Below are 13,535 nucleotides of genomic sequence, written 5' to 3'. Positions count from 1 at the left end.
GTGTTAGCATATTCCTTACTGTGTCATCAGTCCTGTGCATATTTTCTCTTTTTAAAATTTCTTCTTAACATTAAGCAGGGCCTTTCAATCTGGGGACTTTCATCCTTTGGTTCTAGTAATTGTATTATTTATTTGAGACTTTCATCTATTCTCTCTCTTTGTGAAACTCCTATTAGATGACAGATCATTCTCAACACAAGGAAATGATAAATGTTTGAGGTGATGCATATCTTCATTACATGTACCCCCATAAATATGTGTAATCATTATGTATCAATTTAAAAATGATTTTCCTATTATTTTCTAATTTTTGGTTTTGGATTATAGTTTTTATTTAACTTTATCTTCAAATCTTCTGTTGTATCATTCACTTCTTTTACCAATTATTCATTTTCAGTAGCTCTTATTCAATGAATAGTTACACATACACATATACACACAAGGTATAATATATATGATATATAATGGCATATATTATACAATATAATCATAACTTTCTACTATATTTGGTTATATAATACTATATAATGCAATATTAGATAATATACAGTGTACCTCCTTTTACTGTGCTTTGCATTACTGTGGTCCCAGATTTCATGCTTTTTGCAAATTGAAAGTTTGTGGCAACCCTGTACGAAGGAAGTCTGTTGGCACCATTTTTCCAACAGTGTGTGCTCACTTCATGTCTCTGTGTTACATTTTGGAAATTCTTGCAATATTTCCAGGTTTTCCAATACCATTATGTCTCTTAAGGTAATCTGTGATCAGTGCTATCTGGTATTATTATTGTCATTGTTTGGGAGCACCAGAAATTGTGTCTATATAAAACGAAAAATGTAATTGATAAATGTTGTATTGTGTTCTAACTACTCCGTCGACCAGCCATTCCCCCATGTTTCTTCCTCTTCTTAGGATTGCCTATTCCCAGAGAAGCATTAATATTGAAATTAGGCCAAATAATACCCCTACAACGGCCTCTAAATGTTCAAGTAAAAAGAAGATCGTAAGTCTCTCACTGTAAATCAAAAGTAAAAAATGATTAAGCTTAGAGAGCAAGGCATGATGAAAGCCAAGATAGGCTGAAAGCTAGGTTTCATGTACCAAACAGCCGAGTTTTGAAGGCCAAAGAGGAGTCTTGAAGGAAGTTCACTACTCCAGTGAACACATGAATTATAAGAAAGTGAAACAGACTTATTGCTGATACAGAGAAAGACTGAGTGGTCTGAGTGGTCTGGATAGAAAATTAAACCAGCGACAAGATTCTCTTGAGCCAAAGGCTAGTTCAGAGTAAGGCTATAACTTTATTCAATTCTATGAAGGTCGAGAGAGGTGAGGAAGATGCGGAAGAAACATCTGAAGCTAACAGAGGTTGACTCATGAGGTTTAAGGAAGGAAGCTCTCTTTGTAACATAAAAATGCAAAGTGCAAAGTGAAGGCAGGAAGAAAACCACAATAGCCAACTAAATGCAGTCAGGAAGAATTTCTCCCAGTGAGATACCAGATGATCAAGAAGACTGGCACACTACAAGCAGATCTTCAGAAGGAAGGCATTGAGACAGGATGGAGGGAAGGTGTAGACCCAAGGCTGAGGTGCGGAGGAACCTGGGAAAACTGCACAGCATTTCTGAGCACCAGGACTTGTTTCTGGCATTGAATAGTTCCCAGGGAATGGATGAGTTACATAGATATAGAGTATCCCAGTTTTACCACAAGCTCCGGAATCCTAGCTGCAGGAGACCCAAGGACCCCCATAGACATTTGAACTGGCCGGAAGAGCTGGTTGGAGAGTTACAGGAACAAGTCTCCAGCTCGTGTGGAACCCAGAGGGTTTGGCATGGGTATGACGGTAGTGGAGCACGGCCAGGGAAACCCATCCTCCAAGGCTTGCTATGCTCCTCTAGATAGAACTTGGCCATTGCTGACTGTTGAAACTGGACAAAACATGGTGATCTTGCCCATGGGTTGGGGCCTGTCTGATCTGAATAAACCCCCTGTCTGCTGGTTTCTCCCAGTGTCCCTTCCTGGCTGCACCTACCTGCAGCCCAGTCACAGATGCCCTATCAGGGCACTTAGTGGCAGCTGCTGCCATAGCTCCTTCACTGGAAGACCCCACCTAACATCAGAGAGCTTCTACAGATGGGCTACCACCAGTGTGCACCCATCCTCAGCCTCCTGTCACTGCTTTTCTGGTGCCCACAGCCTCTTTCCACCACTTTGCCAGCATGTATATGCTCATGGACTTCACTGCCCAAGTACCCCTGGTGCATGCACACATATGTGAGCATGGACCCTGCTCCCATTGCCCCAGTGGAGCACTTTTGCTGGCACCCTTTACTGGAGACTGGAGTGCTGTTCCTAGCAGACTGGAAATATCTCAGCTCCTCCAGCACAGCAGGAGCTTAACCATGAGGGGCCAGAGAACAAAGCAGTGGGTCTGGTCCCAGTCCCCTAGGGTGAGAGCATGCAGCCTGGGAGTGCTGAGCTGAGTCTTGGCTCCCTGAAATCATCCAGAAAGGAAGCCAGTCAACTGAACTCAACTTATACCACAGTCAAACCCTCAAGGGATCAAAGAATATAAAAGAAAAAAGCCCTGTCCAAAGGATAGCAACTTCAAAGAGTAAAGCAACATTAGCCCACAGAGATAAGAAAGAATCACCTGTGCAAGAGCTCCAGCAACTCAAAAAGTCAGAGTGACTTCTAACCTCCAAATGACTGTACTAGCTTCCTGGCAATGGTTTTAGCTAGAATGAGATGGCTGAAATGACAGACATAGAATTGAGAAAATGGATGGCAAGGAAGATCATCAAGATTCAGGAGAAAGTTGAAACCTAATCCAAGGAATATAAGGAATCCAGTGAAGTGATACAAGAGCTGAAAGACCAAATAGCCATTTTAAGAAAGAACCAGGTGCGGCTCCGTGGCTCACACCTGTAATCTCGGCACTTTGGGAGGCTGGGGCAGGTGGATCTTCAGGTCAGGAGATTGAGACCATCCTGGCCAACATGGTGAAACCTTGTCTCATCGTCTCTACCAAAAATACAAAAAACAGCTGGGTGTGGTGGCACATGCCTGTAATCCAGCCTGGTGACAGAGTGAGACTCTGTCAGAGGAAGGAAAGGGGGAGGGAGGGAGGGAGGGAGGAAGAAAGAAGGGAGGGAGGGAGAAGGAAGGAAGGAAGGAAGGAAGGAAGGAAGGAAGGAAGGAAGGAAGGAAGGAAGGAAGGAAGGAAGGAAGGAAGGAAGGAAGGAAGGAAGGAAGGAAGGAAGGAAGGAAGGAAGGAAGGAAGGAAGGAAGGAAGGAAAGAAAGAAAGAAAGAAAGAAAGAAAGAAAGAAAGAAAGAAAGATCCAAATTGATCTAAAAGACCTGAAAAACTACAAAATTTCATACTACAATCCAACATACTGACAGCAGAATAGACAAAGCTGAGGAAAGAATCTCAGAACTCAAAGACCAGTTCTTCAAATCAACTCAATCAGACAAAAATGAATAAAAATGAACAAAACCTTCAAGAATATGAGATTGTATAAAGAGACCAAACCTATGACTCATTGACATCTCTGCAAGAGAAGGAAAGAGAACAAGCAACTGGAAAACATATATTTCCCCAACCTTGCTAGAGAAATCAACATTCAAACTCAAAAAATTCAGAGAACCCTTGCGAGATACTACACAAGATGGCCATCCTCAAGACACATAGTCATCAGATTCTCCAAGGTTAATGTGAAAGAAAAAAATTAAAGGCAGCTAGAGAGCAGAAGCAGGTCACATACAAAGAGAACCCCATCAGTATAACAGTGGACCTTTCAGCAGAAACCCTACAAACCAGAAGAAATGCAGTCCTATATTCAACATCCTTAAACAAAAGAAATTATACCAAGAGTTTCATATCCAGCCAAACTAAACTTCATAAGCAGAGAAATTAAATCCTTTTCAGATAAGCAAATGCTAAGGGAATTGGTTACCACCAGATCTACCTTTAAGAGGTCCTTAAGGGAGTGCTAAACAAGGAAATGGAACACTGTTACAAGCTACCACAGAAACACACTTGAGTACATAGACCATTGACCCTAAGAAGCAGCTACACAATCAAGTCTACATAAGAACTAACAATACGATGATGGAATCAAATTGGCATGTATCAGTATTAGCCATGAATGTAAACGAGCTAAACACCATCACTTAAAAGGCACAGAATGGCAAGTGGGATAAAGAAGCAAGATCCAAATGTATGCTGTCTTTAAGAGACCCTTCTCACATGCAATGACACCCATAGGATCAAAGTAAAGAGATGGACAAAAATCTATCAAGCAAACAGAAACAAACAAACAAAAAAAAGAGAGGTGGTTGCTTGCTATTCTTATTTCAGACAAACCAGACTTTAAACCAACAATGAAAGAAAAGTACAAAGAAGGGAATTGCATAATGATAAAAAGTTCACTTCAAGAATAAGTCCTAACTATCTTGAATATATATGCAGCCAATACTGGAGCACCCAGATTCATAAAATAAGTTCTTGGAGATCCACAAAGAAAGATACTTAGATAACAATACAATAAAAGTGGGAGACTTCAACACCCCACTCTCAGTATTAGATCATTGAGACAGAAAACTGACAAACATATTCAGGACCAAAAGTTGGCCCTTGATCAAATGGCTCTAACAGACATCTACAGAACACTTCACCCCAAAATAACAGGATATACATTCTTCTCATGTGTACATGGCACATACTCTAAAAATCAGCCACAGGCTTGGCCATAAAGCAATTCTCAACAAATTAAAAACAAAACAAAATCATACCAACCACACTCTCAGACCACAGCACAATAAAAATAGAAATAAGTATCAAGAAGATCTCTCAAACCCATAAAAGTCCATGGAAATTTAGCAATCTGCTCCTGAATGACTTTGGGGTAAATAATGACACTGAGACGGAAATCAAGAATTTATTTGAAATTACTGAAAACAAAGATATAGCATACCAGAATCTATGGAACACAGCTAAAGCAGTGTTAAGAAGGTTTACGGCACTAAAAGGCCAAATTAAAAAGTTAGAAAGATCTCGGATTAACAATCTAACATCACACCTGGAGGAACTAGAAAAGCAAGAGCAAACCAACCCCAAAGCTATCTGAAGAAAAGAAATAACCAAAATTAGAGCAGAACTGAATGAAATGGAGACAGATAATATAAAAGATAAATGAAACCAAAAGTTTCTTCTTTAAAGAATAAGTAAGATTTATATACTGGTAGCTGACAAAGAAGAGAGAAGATCCAAATCAACAAAATCAGAAGTGACAAAGAGAACATGACCACCAACCCCATAGAAATGCAAGAACCCCTCAGAAACTATTATGAACACCTCTATGAACACAAACTAGAAAACGCAGACAAAAAATGAGTGTATTCCTGGAAGCATACAGCCTCCTAAGATTGAACCAGGAAGAAATTGAAACCACGACCAGACCAATAATGAGTTCTGAAATTGAATCAGTAATAAATAAATGAAAAAATCTACCAACCAGAAAAGGCCCTGGACCAGATGAATTCTACCAGATATATAAAGAAGAGCTGGTACTGATGCTACTGAAAGTATCCTAAATAATTGAGGAGGGAAGACTCCTCCTTAACTCATTCTATGATGCCAGCATAATCCTGATGCCAAAACATGGCACAGACACAACCAAACAAACTTCAGGCCCATATTGCTGATGAAAATGGATACAAAAATCCTCGACAAAACACTTACAAGCCAAACTCAGCAGCATATCAAAACACTAATCTACCATGATCAAGTAGGCTTTATTACAGGAATGCAAGTTTGATTCAACATATACAAGCCAATAAATGCGATTCATATATAAAGAGAACTAAAAGTAAAAATCACGTGATCATCTCAACAGCTGCAGAAAATTCTTTTAATAAGATTCAACGTTCTTCATGTTAAAAACTCTCAGTAAGCTAGGCATCAAAGGAACATATTTCAAAATAATAAGAGTCATCTATTAAAAACCCACAGCAAACATCATACTAAATGGGCAAAAACTGAAAGCATTCCCCTTGAGAACCAGAATAAGACAAATATGCCCACCCTCACCATTCCTATCCAACATAACACTAGAAGTCCTAGCCAGAGCAATGAGGCAAAATAAAGAAATAAAAGGCATCCAAATAAGAGGAGAAAAAAATCAAACTCTCTCATTTCACAAATGATATGATTCTACACTGAGAAAATCCCTAGTCTCTGGCCAAAGGCCCCTAGGTCTGATACACAACATCACCACCATTTCAGGATACAAAGTCAATGTACAAAAATCAGTAGCGTTTCTAGACACCAACAACATCCAAGCTGAGAGCCCGATCAAGAACACAGTTCCATTCCCAATAACCACGAAAGAATAAAATACCAAGGAATACGGCTAATGAGAAAGGTGAAAGATCTCTACAATGAGAATTACAAAATACTGCTCAAAGAAATCAGAGGTGACACAAACAAATGGAAAACATTCCGCAGTCATGGACAGGAAGGATCAATATTGTTAAAAAGCCATACTTCCCAAAGCAATTTACAGACTCAATGCTATTCCTATCAAACTACCAATGACATTTTTTTAACAGAATTTAAAAAAAACTATTTTAAAATGTGTATGGAACCAAAATAGAGCCTGAATAACCAAAACAATTCTAAGCAAAAACAGCAGAGCTGGAAGCATCATTACCCCACTTCAAACCACGCTACAAGGCTACAGTAACCAAAACAGCATGGTACTGATACAAAAACAAACACAGACCAATGGAACAGGTTAGAGAACACATAAATAAAGTGCACACCTACAGGTATTTGATCTTTGACAAAGTCAACAAAAACAAGCAATGGGGAAAGGACACCCTATTCATAAAAGGTGCTGGAATAACTGGCTAGACATATGTTTGAAGATTGAAAACTGGACACTTCATTCCATCATGCACAAAAATCAACTCAAGATGAATTCAAGACTTCTATGTAAAAACTAAAACTATAAAACCCTCGAAGAAAACCTAGGAAATACCATTCTGGACATAAACCCTGACAAAAATTTCACGATAAAGACTCCAAAAGCAATTGCAACAAAAATAATATTGACAAATGGGATCTAACTAAACTAAAGGGCTTCTTCAAAGCAGCAGAATAAACAGGCAACCTAAAGAATGGTAGAAAATATTTGCAAACTATGCATTCAACAAAGCTCTAACACCCAGAATCTGTAAGGGACATATATTGGCAAGAAAAAAGCAAACAATTCCATTAAAAATAGGCAAAGGGGCTGAGCATGGTGGCTCATGCCTGTAATCCTAGCACTTTGGTAGGCCAAGGCAGGCAGATCACCTGAGGTCGGGAGTTTGAGACCAGCCTGACCAACATGGAGAAACCCCATCTCTACTAAAAATACAAAAATTAGCCAGGTGTGGTGGTGCATGCCTGTAGTCCCAGCTACTCAGGAGGCTGAGGCAGGAGAATCGCTTGAACCCAGGAGGTGGAGGTTGCGGTGAGCTGAGATTGCACCGTTGCACTCCTCCAGCCTGGGCAACAAGAGCGAAACTCCGTCTCAAAGAAAAAAAAAAAAAAAAGGCAAAGGACATAAGTAGACGTTTCTCACAAGAAGACATACACATAGCCAACAAACATATGAAACAATATTCAACATCACTAATCATTAGAGGAATGCAAATCGAAACCACAATGAAACACCACACCAGTAAGAATGGCTATTGTTAAAAATTCAAAAAATAACAAACTGGCAAGGTTTCAGAGAAAAAGAAACGCTTACACACCACTGCTGGGAGTGTAAATTAGTTCAGCCACTGTGGACGACACAGCCATAAAAAAGAATGAGATCATGTGCTTTGCAGAACATGGATGGAACTGGAGGCCATTGTCCTAAGCAAATTAATGCAGAAACAGAAAACCAAATACTACATATTATCTCTTATAAATGGGAGCTAAACATTGAGTACGCATGGACACAAAGAAGGGAATAATAGACACCGGGGCCTACTTGAGGGTGGAGAATGGCAGGAGAGTGAGGATCAATAAACTACCTATTGGGTAGGTGCATTACTTGGGTGACAAAATAATCTGTACACCAAACTCCCACAACATGCAATTCACCATATAACTAACCTGCACATGTACCCCCTGAACCTAAAATTCGGGAAATGCACAAGGTGAAGTAGCAAGTACTGATGTAGGAGGTACAGCAAGTTATCCAGATCTAGCTAGAAAATTAATAAAGGTGGCTACACTAAGTAACAAAATTTTAATGTAGATAAAACAGCCTTATTTTGGAAGAAGATGCCATCTAGTATTTCATAGCGAGAGAGAAATCAATACCAAGCTTCAAAGCTTCAAAGGACAGACTGACTCTCCTGTTAGGTGACTGTCAGTTGAAGTCAATGCTCATTTGCCATTCTGAAAATCCTAGGACCCTTAAGATTTATGTCAGATCTACTCTGTGCCCTATGGATAGAACATCTGCTTATAGCACGATTTACCAAATATTTTAAGCTCACTGTTGAGACTGTTCCTTTCAAAATATTATTGCCCATTAACAATGCACCTGTCACCAAAGCGCTCTGATGGAAACATACAAGACGAGTAACATTGTTTTCATGACTGCTAATACAACATCCATTCTGCAGCCCATGAATCAAGGAGTAGTTTGGACTTTCAAGTTTTATTATTTAAGAGATACATTTCATACCGTCACAGATAGTGATTCATCTGATTGATCTGGGCAAAATAAATTCAAAACCTTCCGGAAGGCCTTCATCATTCTCGATGTTATTAAGAACACTTGAGATTCATGGGAGCAGGTCAAAATATCAACATTAACAGGAGTTTGGAAGAAGTTGATTCCAACCCTCAGATGACTTTGAGAGACTCACAACTTCAGTGGAGGAAGTAACGGCAGATGTCATGGAAATAGCAAGAAAACTATAATTACAAGTGAAGCCTGAAGATATGACTGAATTGCTGCAACCTCATGATAAAACTTAAACATCTGAGTTGCTTCTTATGGATGAGCAAAGAAAGTGGTTTCTTGAGATAGAATATACTCCTGGTGAAGATGCTGTGAACATTACTGAAATGGTAACAAAGGATTTAGAAAATTGATAAAGCAGTGGCAGGGATTGAGGATATTGGCTCTGATTTTGAAAGAAGTTCTACTATGGATGGTATGCTATCAAACAGCATTGTATGCTACAGAGAAATGTTTCATGAAAGAAAGAGTCAATCGATGTGGCAAACATTATTGTCTTACCTTAAGAAATTGCCACAGACATCCCAACCTTCAACAATCACCGCTCTGATCAGTCAGCAGGCCTCAACATCAAAGCAAGGCACTTGACCAGCAAAAAGATTACAGCTTGCTGAAGGCTCAAATGATTGTTAGCAATTTTTAGCAATAAAATATTTTAATTAAGGTATGTACATGTCTTTCTTAGACCTAATGCTATTGTACACTTCAAAGGCTACTGTATAGCATAAACATAACCTTTACATGCAATGGGAAACAAAAACTTCATGTGATTTCTTTATTGCAATATTTGCTTTATTGCAGCGGTCTGAAACCAAACCCACAATATCTCCAAGGCATGCCTCATTTTTATTGTATATAATTCCTTATATATTATTCCTTGTATGTGTGTGGGTGGGGTGGTGGTATACAGAGGATTCAAAGACCACCAAATGTTTAGATAAATAAATGGAAAATAAAATAGACCCATGGGATTGATGCACAGTAAGAAATAGGCTGACAATGGAGGTAACTATGGCATAGAACAGATTTCTGAATATGGTATTAGGCTCCCTAGATTCCTTGCATTTACATATACATAAACAGACAGTCATACCTTATACTATATAAGGTATTATATATAATGTAATATATCAGGTAGTAATATAATATTATACCTGTATTATAAATTATATTAAATATATAGGAAAGACTAATATGTAAAAATATATAAATATATATTAATTTAGATAGCTATGGGTCAGTAGGTAGATGGCTGGCTGGCGGGCTGGATAGATAATGCCAAATAGAAGTATCTAGTCTGGGTCAGTATTTCTCTCTGGATTCTTCTTGTCCATCAGAGAGCATCATCTTTTCATCCACTTACTCCATTTCACATATTTTCACCCAGTAGCTATTTTCACTGGGTCTAGTTAGAAGAAGGAAAAGATAAACTTATTCATTGAATTTTTCCCTCATATTTGGGGTCTTAGAATTCTAAGGTTGTTGTTTTTTTTTGTTTCTGCTTCTAGCCATAAGGGCTTCACTCTGCTAGTAGCACTCTGCTCTTCGTAATAATTTTCTTTTTGCTTCTTGTTGCTTTTTGTTTTTGCTGTTGCTAGCCAGCAGTGCTTCAGTTATGGAAGTAGATTCCATGAAAACTGCAAAAAAAATTTTTTTGGACGCTTTGTTTTGAATTGTGTCTTCAGGTTTGGTTTGGGAGGATTAGGGTAAGATGTTTCCATCAGGAAGCTTGAATCCACTACCTTAATCGACAAGCCCACAGTGCAAGTACAACTAATCACTATCTAATCCTTAACTTTTGCAAGATTTGGAAAAGATATTTATGATTGGGTTTTATTAAAATAGATATCATGAGTAAAGACAGTTGACCTTTTTATTTGAGCTTTTTGTTTTTCTTTTTATCAGGAAGCTCGTATCTGTTAGACCTCGGAGAGGAGATCTAAGATCTACACCTTGATATTAATGGCATTAGGTAATTTAGCAAATTTATTTTAATGGATTAAATGTGTATATGTATCACATATAAATATGCACAAAAATAGAAATATTAAATATTGTTTTAATGAAAAAGATATAAACTGTTTATACAGTAGAAAAGAAAACCTTTAATTGCTAAACAAATGTTTTCTTCTTAAACTAGCCATATCATTTCTATCTAGTGGTTCTTAAGTATATACTGTGAAGCTATATTTTTATTTAAACTGTCCATTAATTAAATATACTCTTGCTTTTTAAAAAAATATTGGTTAGTCAGAAGCTGTGAGTCTACATAAATAAGGAAGAATAAGAAAATTTTAAATTGCTTATAACAGGCAGACTAAATTTTTTAAAAATGCTGCACCTTTAGAAGTTACCAGAAGTTCTTTCTGAATGACTCCATTGATTTCTGCTGTTTTCATTGGCTTTTAAATGCTGGCTTCCATTCTTTCAAAATGAGGACAAATAGGATAAGAAATATTATGTTTAGTAGGTAATTATATCAATTAGAGTATTTGCTTATCTAGATTGAATCAAGCAGTCTTTTGTCCTAAAATAGTGTTTTCAAAATTACACAACAAAAGCTTAAAAAAATACCTTTTTGTTTTGTAAGAAAGTTTCACAGAACATGGACTTGCAGAGATGGAAGTATATATAGCTAAGTTATCGAACTGATGCTTAAATTCCTTGGTGCCAATTATGGAAATAATTGTACAAATTCCTGGTAAAAATTTATATTTTTCAGCTAACACATACTTGGAGACATTCACAGAAGATACATGTACAAGTCTATATTACTTTGGGTAAATACCCTTCTAGAACGATTTTGTTTATCTCTGTTTTCTGATTCATAATAATGGCTTGATGTAAATCTATGGGTGTCAGGACTGCTTTCTCTAGTTTTTGGGCTCCAGCCTGTATTGCATCTCTACCAAGACACTCCAAAGAATCTACTGTGTTACTCTCTAGGGGTGGAAAACAAAGAAACAAAAATAAAGCATTACTTTACATCCAGGTGAATTTCTTCAAATTATTTCTAATTGGCTTTCCAGAGGAAATCCTATTGAATTAATTTATATCTCTAGCTGCTATTTTAAAATAACATTTGTCTGCAAGTAGGTGAGCAACACTTTCTAATACCAATAGCCAGAGACCAAGCATACCCATGCACACACAAACACACACATTTTGAGAGAACGAGAGGAGAAAAAAGTTGTTTCTTTCAGCTAGTGCACTGAGCAAGTCTTGCACCATTCTTAAGAGAATGAACTCACACTATGAGCAACTCACAATTAAGCCTCCCCAAATTTATGAGAACTCTGGAGAAATACACTACATATATGGTGCACTTTAATATACTTTTGACTTTAGTCTACTCTGGGGTACTTTCCTTGTGCAATTAATTGTATTCTCCTACACAACTATAGCAAAAATGAACAAATTCAGATAGCTCTTCAGAGTCAATGTTAAGCGTGATCTCTATCATGACATGATGAGATACATATAATTTCTGTAGGACAAAGACTATATTTCCCAAGTTAAATCATAATTAGTTCAAAATGTCATATGTAAATTCCCTTTGCTTATTCAGAAATGCATCAAATAAAGCAAATTCAAATATATTTTATAGTATTGTACAATCACTGCCATATAAAAAGAGGTTAACTTAAAGGAACACTATTTTTTTTTTTTTTTTTTTTTTTTGAGAAAGGGTCTCATTCTGTCATCCAAGCTGAGGACAGTGGCACAATCACAGCTCACTGCAGTCTTGATCTCCTGGGTTCAAACCATCCTCCCAGCTAAGGATAGACTATAACCCCTGGTAACCACTATTCTACTCTCTGAATATATGAATTAGGTATTTCCGGTGATAACTTATACACCCTCTTGATGTAAAATGCTTTGTTTTCATCTAGGTAATGTGTTAGATGTATAAAATTGTTGGTGTTTATCTACCTTTTGACAGACGGGCTGCAAAGGCAGTTTCCTTGACATCAAACTGTCAAGGAAGCACATATCCACCACTGGGTTCATGAATTCCTGCTTTGTGTCACAGGATACCAAGAGCCCCCCCAGACCAAAATAATCTTATTAAAGATGTCCAAGAAGCATCTCCATATAGGAGGCAGGTTTCCTCAGACAGGCACACTTCTGTCTCCCTTGCCCCACCCCTGCACCCCGTCATGAGGTATGAGCAGTTAGGGTGGTTAGGGATTATGAATAGCCATTGGAAAAAGTATTAATTTTTATTTATGTATTAACAAAATGTACTCTCTTAAAGATGGGATATGCATAGCCTAGCAGGCATGATTTTCTTACTACCCTTATTTTCCCTGCACATCCCTGTAAATAGCCAAAGGGCCATGGTGACCAACGGTAGGAGGTATGGGTACTGGTAACATCAGGAACTAATTTAGTTTAGGCCGTAGTCTCGCCCCTTACAGGCCTAAGCATTCCTCTGCAGTAGAGAGTTCTGTGACATGTTAGGGATGAGCCTAGTGTCCAGCTGAACCACTCAGGGAAGTACAGTCCAGGGCTGGGTTCAAGCGGGAGCTCTAACATCCTGGGAGTCAAAATCAGACTTGGGGAATCACTGAGCCAGAAACTGGTGCTTGAAGACTGGGAAGTGATTCAGACAGGGGCGAACCCACATGCTTCCAGGTATGTAGTCAAATCCTAGAGTCAGACACCAGGGAAGTGGGGAACAGGTCCCCCAGAAGGTACTTCCCTCTTGCCTCTCTTGATTCCCCCACTCC

Source organism: Macaca fascicularis, chromosome 7 (assembly GCF_037993035.2).
Source record: "Macaca fascicularis isolate 582-1 chromosome 7, T2T-MFA8v1.1".
In the NCBI taxonomy this organism is placed as follows: domain Eukaryota; kingdom Metazoa; phylum Chordata; class Mammalia; order Primates; family Cercopithecidae; genus Macaca; species Macaca fascicularis.
This window is presented reverse-complemented; position numbering follows the sequence as displayed.